The sequence below is a fragment of the Euprymna scolopes genome, chromosome 3, assembly GCF_053919585.1.
Source record: "Euprymna scolopes isolate OS-2025 chromosome 3, ASM5391958v1, whole genome shotgun sequence".
Classification (NCBI taxonomy): Eukaryota; Metazoa; Mollusca; class Cephalopoda; order Sepiida; family Sepiolidae; genus Euprymna; species Euprymna scolopes.
Window position 1 is genome coordinate 171,670,813 of NC_136484.1, and position 12,123 is coordinate 171,682,935.

Sequence of the window (12,123 nt, forward strand, 5' to 3'; positions counted from 1 at the left end):
GAATGATCTACTTCTTGGAATTAAATAAATAAAAGATGTAGTTAGAAATTTCATAGAAATTCCTGTGTTTTACATAGAAAGTCTCCAGTTTGACAAAAAGCATCTGAAGAATAAGATTTAACATGAGAACAGTAGTCTGAATAATCCAGATAATGCACTGGTGTTATCAGATCAGGCTATCTGAAGATAGTGGCTTCCTCACCTAAAATGCACCAAACATTGATGTTATTTTTCCCCTCTCTCTTTGCAAAACTAAATCATATTCTGCAAAGTCAAAAACAAAGACAATTTCCCTATACAAAATACAAAAGCAAACCAAACTCCAGAAATAAATATTTTAAGAAATAAAGAAGTTGATAAAGGTTGATATGCCGTAAAACAAAACAGGCAAATAATGCAGATAAGTTTTTGTTAATATTGAGTCCAAGTTTAACAACTCCCATTCAAATTATTCTCTGTTATTTTTTAATTGATTCTTGCTAAAATCTAATCTAATATCTAATTATTTTTGAAAATGTATTTGTCTGATAATATAATCCCAAACTGCTAAGCATTTATCCACGATGAAGAAAACATTCGTAAATAGAATTATGGGTAATAGTAAGATGAAAACCAATTATTGAAAAAGTAAAAATATTGGTTAATTAATGAGAGTTCTTTTTACAAAATAACATGCAAATTAGTTAACCTTCTGATGCGGATCACATGGACAGGACTGAGTTTAAGGTTTTCAACTATTGTAAAACGGAAGTTGGCCTTTTAATCTCGCTGTCAGTGCGACAAATGCCTCAATTTTATAAATATACAGAAAAAGTTGTTTTGCCTTGTTTTAATATAGAGTAATTGCTAATCAAGGCCCAGGGGCCACTCAAGGGTTTATGAATGTCAAGTGAGACAACATCGTGATGATCGGTTATGGTGGAAATTGCTTTATTCAGTCCCGAGCAACGCCAGGTAGCCCTGCTAGTTTATTATAGAAATTTGTAGTGATTTATGTGAAACAGCATTGGAATGACATGAGTTGCATTGATTTGTATGAGTCAGTGCCTAAAATTAAACACTCTTGAAAATTATGCTTCAAATCCCTTTGCCTCCACAACTACGAAGATATAGGAGCACATTTTAACTTCAGTGATTAAATTAAATATAAGAAAACTGATATAATAGAAACCGTTTTTATTTTTGCTGACAAAATAATTTACAAACTAAAATGAGAAAAATATCGGTTTCTAAAGAAAAAAGAAATTAATCCTCGTGATATCCTTGGTTGAGATTACAGGCAACTGGAATAATTTTGTCACCAAGATGTCTGCGTTTGTAGGTCTATTGGAAAATATGCGTCAGTCTACTCATTCAAGCATCATGCTAATATGATTTTCTGTTCAGTCGGGTATTATTGAGATATGCACTCGGTCCGAGGTTACTTTAGGTGTCTATTAACATGGCTTTGGATCAACTGAAAACTGGATGTTCAAATCAAATCGTTGAAATAAAATTGTACATGTTTTTCACTCAATTTTATTTCTAGTTGAGAATTTTTACACTAATCTCTAGTTGAACTACTGATTATGATTTCTGCACAGACAAATCTTTATATCTTAATGTTAATTTCTGTGTGTGTGTCCATATAGAAAGAAAATCTAGACAATATATATAAAAGCTAACATTGTATTTACATATAAAATTTTCCGTGTTCCTCTAATGTAAGCAGAGCACCCTTTTAAAATATGAAGTATATTCTATTTTGATGAAATTCAAATAATATGCATAAAATACATCCGGTGAAGACAATGGAAGTGATCTCAACTCTCTATATTTCACTTCATGTACCGAATTTCTGTTTGCTCTCATTATGGGAGTTTTATGTATATTCAATTTAATTAAATTTAAAGCATATATATAATGCTCTAATTTAGGAAGTTTACTAGATTTTAGCTTTTTTTGACTACATTAGCAGGCAAAACAAGGAAGTAAAAAAAAACCCAGTAATATAGTGTTATAAGCATAGTGAAACCGGCTATAGTATATCTCACTTAATTTTGAACAATGTTGCAATTTCCTTCTTATATATATATATATATATATATATATATATATATTATAAGGTAAAATTAAAAGCCAAGAACAATGCGAGATTTTTTTTTTAGAGAGTAAAATTAAATGAAAACAAAAGAAATAAATTTCTTTTTTGTTGCTGTTTGTTTTTTCTTTTTCACACAAATTTTAACTCTAAACAACAATCATTTTTTTTTTTCTGTTGTATTCAATGGTGTTATAAATCTCAATATATTTCAGACCTATTAGTCCTTTTTCAAGAGAAGACAGCGGAAGAGTGTTCAAAATTGGAAAAGCAGCCGCAGGGTTTGCCACGTGATACCGCGAAATATAGAACAAAAAATGACGTTAGGAGAACGTTAAAATAAATCAGTTGGTGTTTGAAATACTTGTTGCGTTTGTGAATCAAGGGAGATGACTATTCAAGCAAGGGTTTTTTTTTTGTTTTTTTTTATTATTATTATTTTAATTATTGTTTTTCTTATGTTTTAAACTTATATTATAAAAGCGGAGCTCAATTCCAGTCTATTGTTTAGTGTGGGAGTATTTTTTGAAATAATTAAAGATTCGAGGATACGAAGTTGACCTACGTTTCTTGAAGAAGCAAGAATGTTGATGTGAAAATCTGGTTCTGAATTAATGCAAGTGCGAATATGTTTATAGAACGACGAAGCAGTAGTGTTTAAGTGCTCTTTAATGCGGTGGTGAAGCAATCTGGTAGTGCTTCCGATGTAAGATACACTGCATTTAGCGCATTGTAGGTTGTAAACAACGTGGTTCTTAAAGCATAAACCTGTGTGTGATATTGGGCAATTAGAGAGTGAACAAGGGGAAGGTGTATGCGATGGATGTTTTCGGTTGAGCTGTTGTCTTAAAGTAGATCCAGTGTGGATGAGTTGAATGTTGAGTCCCTCGCTGCGGATGGCTTTTCGGATTGAAGATGAGATTTTGTCACTGAGGAAGGGTAGTTTTAGAAAACAATTGTTAGAGAAGGGTCGGGTGTTGCGTTTTTTCTTTTTAAGTGAGGATAGGATCGTATTAGGGTAGCCGTTTAGTGAGAGGGTCTGTAGGAAATTGTTAGTGTGTGTATGTTTGTCGGAGATGTTAGTGCATTTGTCTTGTATGCGTGAGATTTCGGCATGTGCGTAGTTTAGTTTGTCCTTGAGAGGTAGTGCAAATTTGAAATGTACGAAGAGGCGTTTGCTGGCGGGTTTTCTGTAGAATTCAGTGCATATGGCACCATTTTTTTTATTTGTATTTTAAAATCAAGTAGAGAAAGAGATTCAGAAGAGTCTGGGTGTTCTATAGTAAATTTTAAGTTTGGGTCGGCGTTATTGAATTTGTGGAAAATGTTAATAGCTTCTTCCATTGAATACAACAGAAAAAAAAATGACTGTTGTTTAGAGTTAAAATTTGTGTGAAAACAGTACTGTATGTGGATGACTAATAAGCCCCCCTCCTTGGGTTGAGCATTTTGTAAATATATTTCCACCCTACGCATATTTAATCGATTAAGCGAAGCCTACTGTTTGTTTGTAAACAAACTGACAGTACGAGCACTTTGCGACAGTTTAATACGCATTTGAGGAGAAATATTTACGGGCACTGATTGTTGGTGCGATAGTTAGAGATGCCGACTGTCAACACGATGGTTGTAGGTTCGATCCATACCTGCGAAAAAGTTTATGTCTAGCCGCACTGATGACTTGTGATAAAACGAAACAGTACTGTATGTGGATGACAATATATATATATATATATATATATATATATATATATATATATATATAACGTCAGCCACTTCAAAAACTTGGTTCTCATTGTTGAACACTAAGTTGAAATTGAAGTCGGTCACTTAAGCTCACATCTGCAGATCATAATACTATAATCATAAGATCACTCTCGCCGTCTTAACATTTATATAAATGTTAATTTGAACTGTATTTTTGGTGGTTACTATTACCCGTGTGAATTTTTTCTTGCTAATAGTCAGATATAGTTTTGGCGCTAGGTTCGAATCTCCCAACCAAGTGTAATCGTAACTCCCTGTACTAATGATTCCCCAAAGGATGAAACACAGTGTCTGTAGACATTAAAAAATATATATAGTAATAATCATGTATATATCTCTATAATTATATGAATGCAACTTTGTCTGTGTGTGTGAGTTCGTTTCTTTTAGACTCTGAAATTTAGTGTATAAGTTGGGGAGTGATCTTAGTTAAGTTTTGTCTCAGAATACCCCACCAATAATTACCCATAATCGATAATCGAAGCCGTTATTTTAATTTATCTATCATCGGTAAAACCATTTTTTCCATGTCGTCACTTAGCAACAATGATAAAACAATGCGCCGTGAAAATTCTACTGTGGGTAAGCATGTTTTTTTTTTTTTTTGCATGACATGGACTGTAAGTTCAAACTCCGCACATAAATTTCTTAATTTTCTTTTCATTTACTACAAAGAATTTTATAAGACATAAAAAATTATGTGTTTTTTATTTTTATGCAAGACACATACATTTTTTAATGTTTTTTTCATTAACTGGAAAGAATTTTATATAAAATAATTTTATAAAAGAAACAGTAGGTTCTCTAGAGTACAATGTAGAATAACATATATTTTGGACAAAGTTACTGCATGGAGGCATGTGAAGCTTCCTCCCAGGCGATTTCACGGATTTCGATGAAAATAAAAATATAGGGGTGTGAAATATTCGACACTAGATACCTACGCTCCCCGCCAAAACAGCATGCAGAAAGGAAGGGTGAACCGGAAGTCAACTGGGCCTTTGTCCTGTAAGTGCCTGCTCATTGGTTGATTAAACTCAATAGAAGGTGTGTATATAAAAACGCGAGACAACCACAAAATCCTCTCATAAGCCTGATGAATCCTAGCATGGATAAAACGCGGAATATTCTGTGTAGCTTAATTGCCATATATATTTTAAAACTTACTACCTAGCTCTACCTACGTATTGAGCACTGTTGAAGTAAATACTTAAGCTTACGCATAAATTCATACTTTCGTTTATTAATTTATGTGATTAAATTAAGTAAGCACACACACATATATATATATATATATATATAGCTACACACATAAATATATGTTCATATACAAATACACACATGTATATATGTATTTCAATTAAAAAGATGAGCAATAAAAGTGATATAGAACTTTATTATATCGTCAGATCAATAAAGACAAAAGTAATCTGATGATAAAATAAAGTTTTATGTAACTTTCATTCCTTAGCTTTTTAATTTATGAATTGCTCCTCTTAATCGGTTAAAGCATTCACTATGTTGATAGGCTTACCTTTTTCAGGTACATTATGTGTGTGTGTATGTTTGTAAAAATGTGTATATACGCATATGTATATACAATAATATTAAATGAAAGACGAGGAATAAAAACTTCTTAACAATAAGGAAAAGTTAAGAGGAAATTTTAAAAAAAACACTTGACATTTCCAAGCTAAAAGTCTTCTCATCTGAAGAAGAGAAGGGCCAGAATTATACAACTGTAGACATTAACTTAATGAGATTTAGAAATAAAATGAGAATAAAGGAATAGGATGAAAAGGTAGATAGTAATTAAAAATACGTACAACATATAAGGGTTAATCCGAAGGATAAATGTGTATATCTATCTATATAATTATAAAACTCTGATCAGCTTGCTTGCTTATGCATTTAAACCGTCCATCCTGTTTATGATTTCTGGTTTCAAAAAATTCCTCTGCTAACGTATATCATGCCCGCCTTGTCTAAAGTCCGATATTAAAAGCCCCTGCTGCTATTCAAAGCATACATAAGGTCAATGATCTATGATCATATTTATTACCATATTTACTCCTCCTAGTTGTTCTCTTGTGGATTCTGACGATTTACTTTTTCAGGCCTTACTTAAAAAATATTTTCACTTTAAGGAGGGGAGAGGTAGAAATTTGGTTTTATTAGTGCTTTTATTAGGGCCTACTTAGTTTTTATTAATGCTTGCAGTAGTACTCTGGAGGTTTCCTGAGTTTTATTTTCTCACTCATCACTTAAAAACATGTTTTGTCAAGACAATAAAAGACAATATAATCTCAAAATTACTTTTTTATTTTGAACATTTAATATCTTAGCCTTTAAGACGCAACGGAAATACTAGTAATATTTAAAAAATACGGTGGGGTATTAAATGCAAAAACCCCTTTTAAAAAGTTGTTAAAAATAAATAAAAGTTAATGACGGGGTGGGGACAGACCGAACTTTTCTCAAAGTAAAAAGTCGCAAAAAAACCCCACAAATTAATAATAACGGCGGGAAGTGGAGGGTTGAAGGAGCCAACGTGAAATCGGGCCTGTATATCGGTTCTAAAAATGAGGGATCGATTTACTAGACCGTCGTATGTGATACTAAACCTCCTTCCAAATCTTTAAATATTGATTTTTTTTTTCAACTTTTTGTAATCTGGTTGCTTAGTGTTCAATAATCTGGAGAAAAAGTTGAAAAAAGACGAAAAAGAAAAAATTGTACGGGAGGTGCCGATATTTAAAAAAAATGATTTCTTTACCCAAGTTATGCGTGATTAAAACTAGAACTTGATTAAAAAATACCGATTTATTTATGATCATTTTATTTGTATTTTTCGTTGCCAGTTAGAATTGTTTTCAAAAAAAAAAATAAATAAATACATAAATAAAGCAAGTGTGTTTTTCTACTGCAAAAAAAAAAAAACTACTTGATCAATTTATATATTAAAAAATATTTGGGTTTTTTTTACGACCTAACCGAGCGTAGTTTACCTCCTAAAAAGAAATCTAAATTTATTTTTTTGGCTAATATGTTTCAACGGCCTTTAAAGATAATGTAAAAAATAAAAAATAAATTGTTCTTAAAATAATTAAATATCACATTTTAGCGTGGGAGATCACTTTCCGATATAAATTTAATGTAAAATGAGACCCCACTTCTTGGCGATGTCACGGGACATGGAATTGTTACCATTTTTTCAAGTTTGATGTCAGGTTGGGACAGAAAGAGGAAATGGGGTGAGGTAAGGATTATAAGTTCCAAGCATTTTTAAAATACATAGAAAGACTTCAAAACGTAGGAGGGGGCTTTTATTATCTTTTTCAAAGATTTGCTTTAAAAAGATCTCACTGTTAAATAATACTTAATCAGTTAATTATTATTTCCTGATATATTTTAAGGCTGTTAACACACACACACAAACTATGGAGGACCTGTGTAATACACACTCTCTCCTTGTATTTTTTCAACAGATTAAACTCCTTTTATATAAAGGATTTTTCATTTAATCTAAGAGCAATGATGTTAAGACCTTTATTATCCAATGTAATCTGTATTGTTTTCACTGGGCTCCATGTTTGTTTTCGTGTGCACATGCATTCAGTTTTTTGCGTGCACAAAATTTTATATGGTCTTGACTGGTCGCCACGTTTGTTTACAAGCGCGTGTACATTCAGTTTTTGTGCGTTTATACATTAATTCTGCATACTCACTTGCACTTTTATACATTAATTCTGTATACTGGCTATTCCATAGCTAGGGATAACATATACTGACTCAATGAGTCACGGGTAATCTAGTGTATATATGTAAATATCTATATATATCTATATATATCTATATATATCTATATATATATATATATATATATATATATATATATATGAATGTATATTTATATATGTATAACATATATTTATATGTGTGTACATCTATATATATAAATTCGTATTCCTGTCTGTTTTTTTTTTTTTTGTTTGTTCACAATTTGATTATTATATACAAGAGGCCAATTACTTTATTATTTATATTATTCATTCCTATATATTATTCAGTCCTATATATCATTCATTCCTATATATTGTTCATTCATATATATTGTTCAGTCCTATATATTATTCATTCCTATATATTATTCATTCCAATATATTGTTCATTCATATATATTGTTCAGTCCTATATATTATTCAGTCCTATATATTATTCATTCCTATATATTATTCATTCCTATATATTGTTCATTCCTATATATTGTTCAGTCCTATATATTATTCATTCCTATATATTATTCATTCCTATATATTGTTCAGTCCTATATATTGTTCATTCCTATATATTGTTCATTCCTATATATTATTCATTCCTATATATTGTTCAGTCCTATATATTGTTCATTCCTATATATTATTCATTCCTATATATTATTCATTCCAATATATTGTTCATTCATATATATTGTTCAGTCCTATATATTATTCAGTCCTATATATTATTCATTCCTATATATTATTCATTCCTATATATTGTTCATTCCTATATATTGTTCAGTCCTATATATTATTCATTCCTATATATTGTTCATTCATATATATTATTCATTCCTATATATTATTCATTCCAATATATTGTTCATTCATATATATTGTTCAGTCCTATATATTATTCATTCTAATATATTGTTCATTCCTATATATTATTCAGTCCTATATATTATTCAGTCCTATATATTATTCATTCCTATATATTATTCATTCCTATATATTATTCATTCCTATATATTGTTCATTCCTATATATTATTCATTCCTATATATTGTTAATTCCTATATATTGTTAATTCCTATATATTGTTAATTCCTATATATTATTCATTCCTATATATTGTTCATTCTTATATATTGTTCAGTCCTATATATTATTCATTCCTATATATTGTTCATTCCTATATATTATTCATTCCTATATATTATTCATTCCAATATATTGTTCATTCATATATATTGTTCAGTCCTATATATTATTCATTCTAATATATTGTTCATTCCTATATATTATTCAGTCCTATATATTATTCATTCCTATATATTATTCATTCCTATATATTATTCATTCCTATATATTGTTCATTCCTATATATTATTCATTCCTATATATTGTTAATTCCTATATATTGTTAATTCCTATATATTGTTAATTCCTATATATTATTCATTCCTATATATTGTTCATTCTTATATATTGTTCAGTCCTATATATTATTCATTCCTATATATTGTTCATTCCTATATATTATTCATTCCTATATATTATTCATTCCTATATATTATTCAGTCCTATATATTATTCATTCCTATATATTATTCATTCCTATATATTGTTAATTCCTATATATTGTTCATTCCTATATATTATTCATTCCTATATATTATTCATTCCTATATATTGTTCATTCCTATATATTATTCATTCCTATATATTATTCATTCCTATATATTGTTCATTCCTATATATTATTCATTCCTATATATTATTCATTCCTATATATTGTTAATTCCTATATATTCTTCATTCCTATATATTGTTCATTCCTATATATTGTTCAGTCCTATATATTATTCATTCCTATATATTGTTCATTCCTATATATTGTTCATTCCTATATATTGTTAATTCCTATATATTGTTCATTCCTATATATTGTTAATTCCTATATATTGTTCATTCCTATATATTATTCATTCCTATATATTGTTAATTCCTATATATTATTCATTCCTATATATTATTCATTCCTATATATTATTCATTCCTATATATTGTTCATTCCTATATATTATTCATTCCTATATATTGTTCATTCCTATATATTGTTCATTCCTATATATTATTCATTCCTATATATTGTTCATTCATATATATTATTCATTCCTATATATTATTCATTCCTATATATTGTTCATTCCTATATATTGTTCATTCCTATATATTGTTAATTCCTATATATTGTTCATTCCTATATATTATTCATTCCTATATATTGTTAATTCCTATATATTATTCATTCCTATATATTATTCATTCCTATATATTATTCATTCCTATATATTGTTCATTCCTATATATTATTCATTCCTATATATTGTTCATTCCTATATATTGTTCATTCCTATATATTGTTCATTCCTATATATTATTCATTCCTATATATTGTTCATTCATATATATTATTCATTCCTATATATTATTCATTCCTATATATTGTTCATTCCTATATATTGTTCATTCCTATATATTGTTAATTCCTATATATTGTTCATTCCTATATATTATTCATTCCTATATATTGTTAATTCCTATATATTATTCATTCCTATATATTATTCATTCCTATATATTATTCATTCCTATATATTGTTCATTCCTATATATTATTCATTCCTATATATTGTTCATTCCTATATATTGTTCATTCCTATATATTATTCATTCCTATATATTATTCATTCCTATATATTGTTCATTCCTATATATTGTTCATTCCTATATATTATTCATTCCTATATATTATTCATTCCTATATATTATTCATTCCTATATATTATTCATTCCTATATATTGTTCAGTCCTATATATTATTCATTCCTATATATTATTCATTCCTATATATTGTTCATTCCTATATATTGTTCAGTCCTATATATTGTTCATTCCTATATATTGTTCATTCCTATATATTATTCATTCCTATATATTATTCATTCCTATATATTATTCATTCCTATATATTATTAATTCCTATATATTGTTAATTCCTATATATTATTCATTCCTATGTATTGTTCAGTCCTATATATTGTTCAGTCCTATATATTGTTCATTCCTATATATTGTTCAGTCCTATATATTGTTCAGTCCTATATATTATTTATTCCTATATATTATTCATTCCTATATATAGTATGATTCTTGTAAAATATACGATTTAGAGGTGACCTCATTTGCATATCACATTAAGGAAAATCGATTTTATTAAATAGTGGTATGTTAGTTATTGTTTATAATGAGATAATTGTTTTAAGTGTTCTATTTAAGTTTTTATTTAAATTTTATGTATATTGATAACATATTTAATTTAATTTATTTTTACCGACATCGATTTTTTTTATAAACCGATTTGAGTTATTTCCCCTGGGCGCCAACTTTTTTTTGTTTTGTTTTGTTTTATTTTTCGGCGGATAATCAAACTAAAATAATTTACACAAATTTTCAAGCATTACTTTTGGAATTAGTTTAAATAAAATAATTTCCCACGTTATTTCGCAATTAACGTTGTGGTCCAGTGGATTTTCATTTTAAAATAAACAAACAATCCAATTCAACTACGATTCTTTGTTTATAACAAAAAGAAAAAAAAACTTTTATATATTTATTTTTTTTTACCAGTTTTTTTCCCCCATTTTTTTTACATCGTAACTGCTATGTTTTTTTTTTCTTTTAATAACACAATAAGTCATAACTCATCAATTTTATAACATAAAAACGTGTATTTCGGTTAACATAAATTCTACTTTAGTATTTTTGAAACTGAATTATTTATAGTTTATAGCATTAAAGAAATTCGCTTAAACTGGTATATAGTCATAAAATATAGTATATATAGTATATAGTCATAAAAAGGTGCTCAATATCCAGAGAATGGCTTCTCTTCGTATCCCTTCTGCCGAAATATCTGGTGGAGAGTTTGTCACATACGTCTTCTTTTTTTTAGGGGGGGGGCGATTACATTTTCGTGTTTTCATCCGTTCTTTTATTTTTGTAATTTTTGTTGGGTTAATGATGGAGTTGACATATAATAATGAAAAACTGCTCAATATTTTTAATATAGCAGATGCGTCCAAACCGAACATCACGTCGACTCTGGCAACGCTGGGTATGCATACTAGTGTATAATATATATATATATATATATATATATATATATATGTATATATATATATATATATATATATATATATATATATATAACCGTGGAAGGGATAAACAATACATCTCATTGGTTAGGTTGCTATCCTTAACACCACGTGGATATGTAAAAACACATATGAGGAGAGATTTCATGCACTTTAGCCTGACAATTTCCTACGAGGGAAAAACTGTTTATGTTAATTTCCATAAATATTTTTCCATAAGTTCTGTATGGATCAATATTTGGTATATATTATATTATGCTATATTTTGTAGTTTGATACTATTACTTCTTTT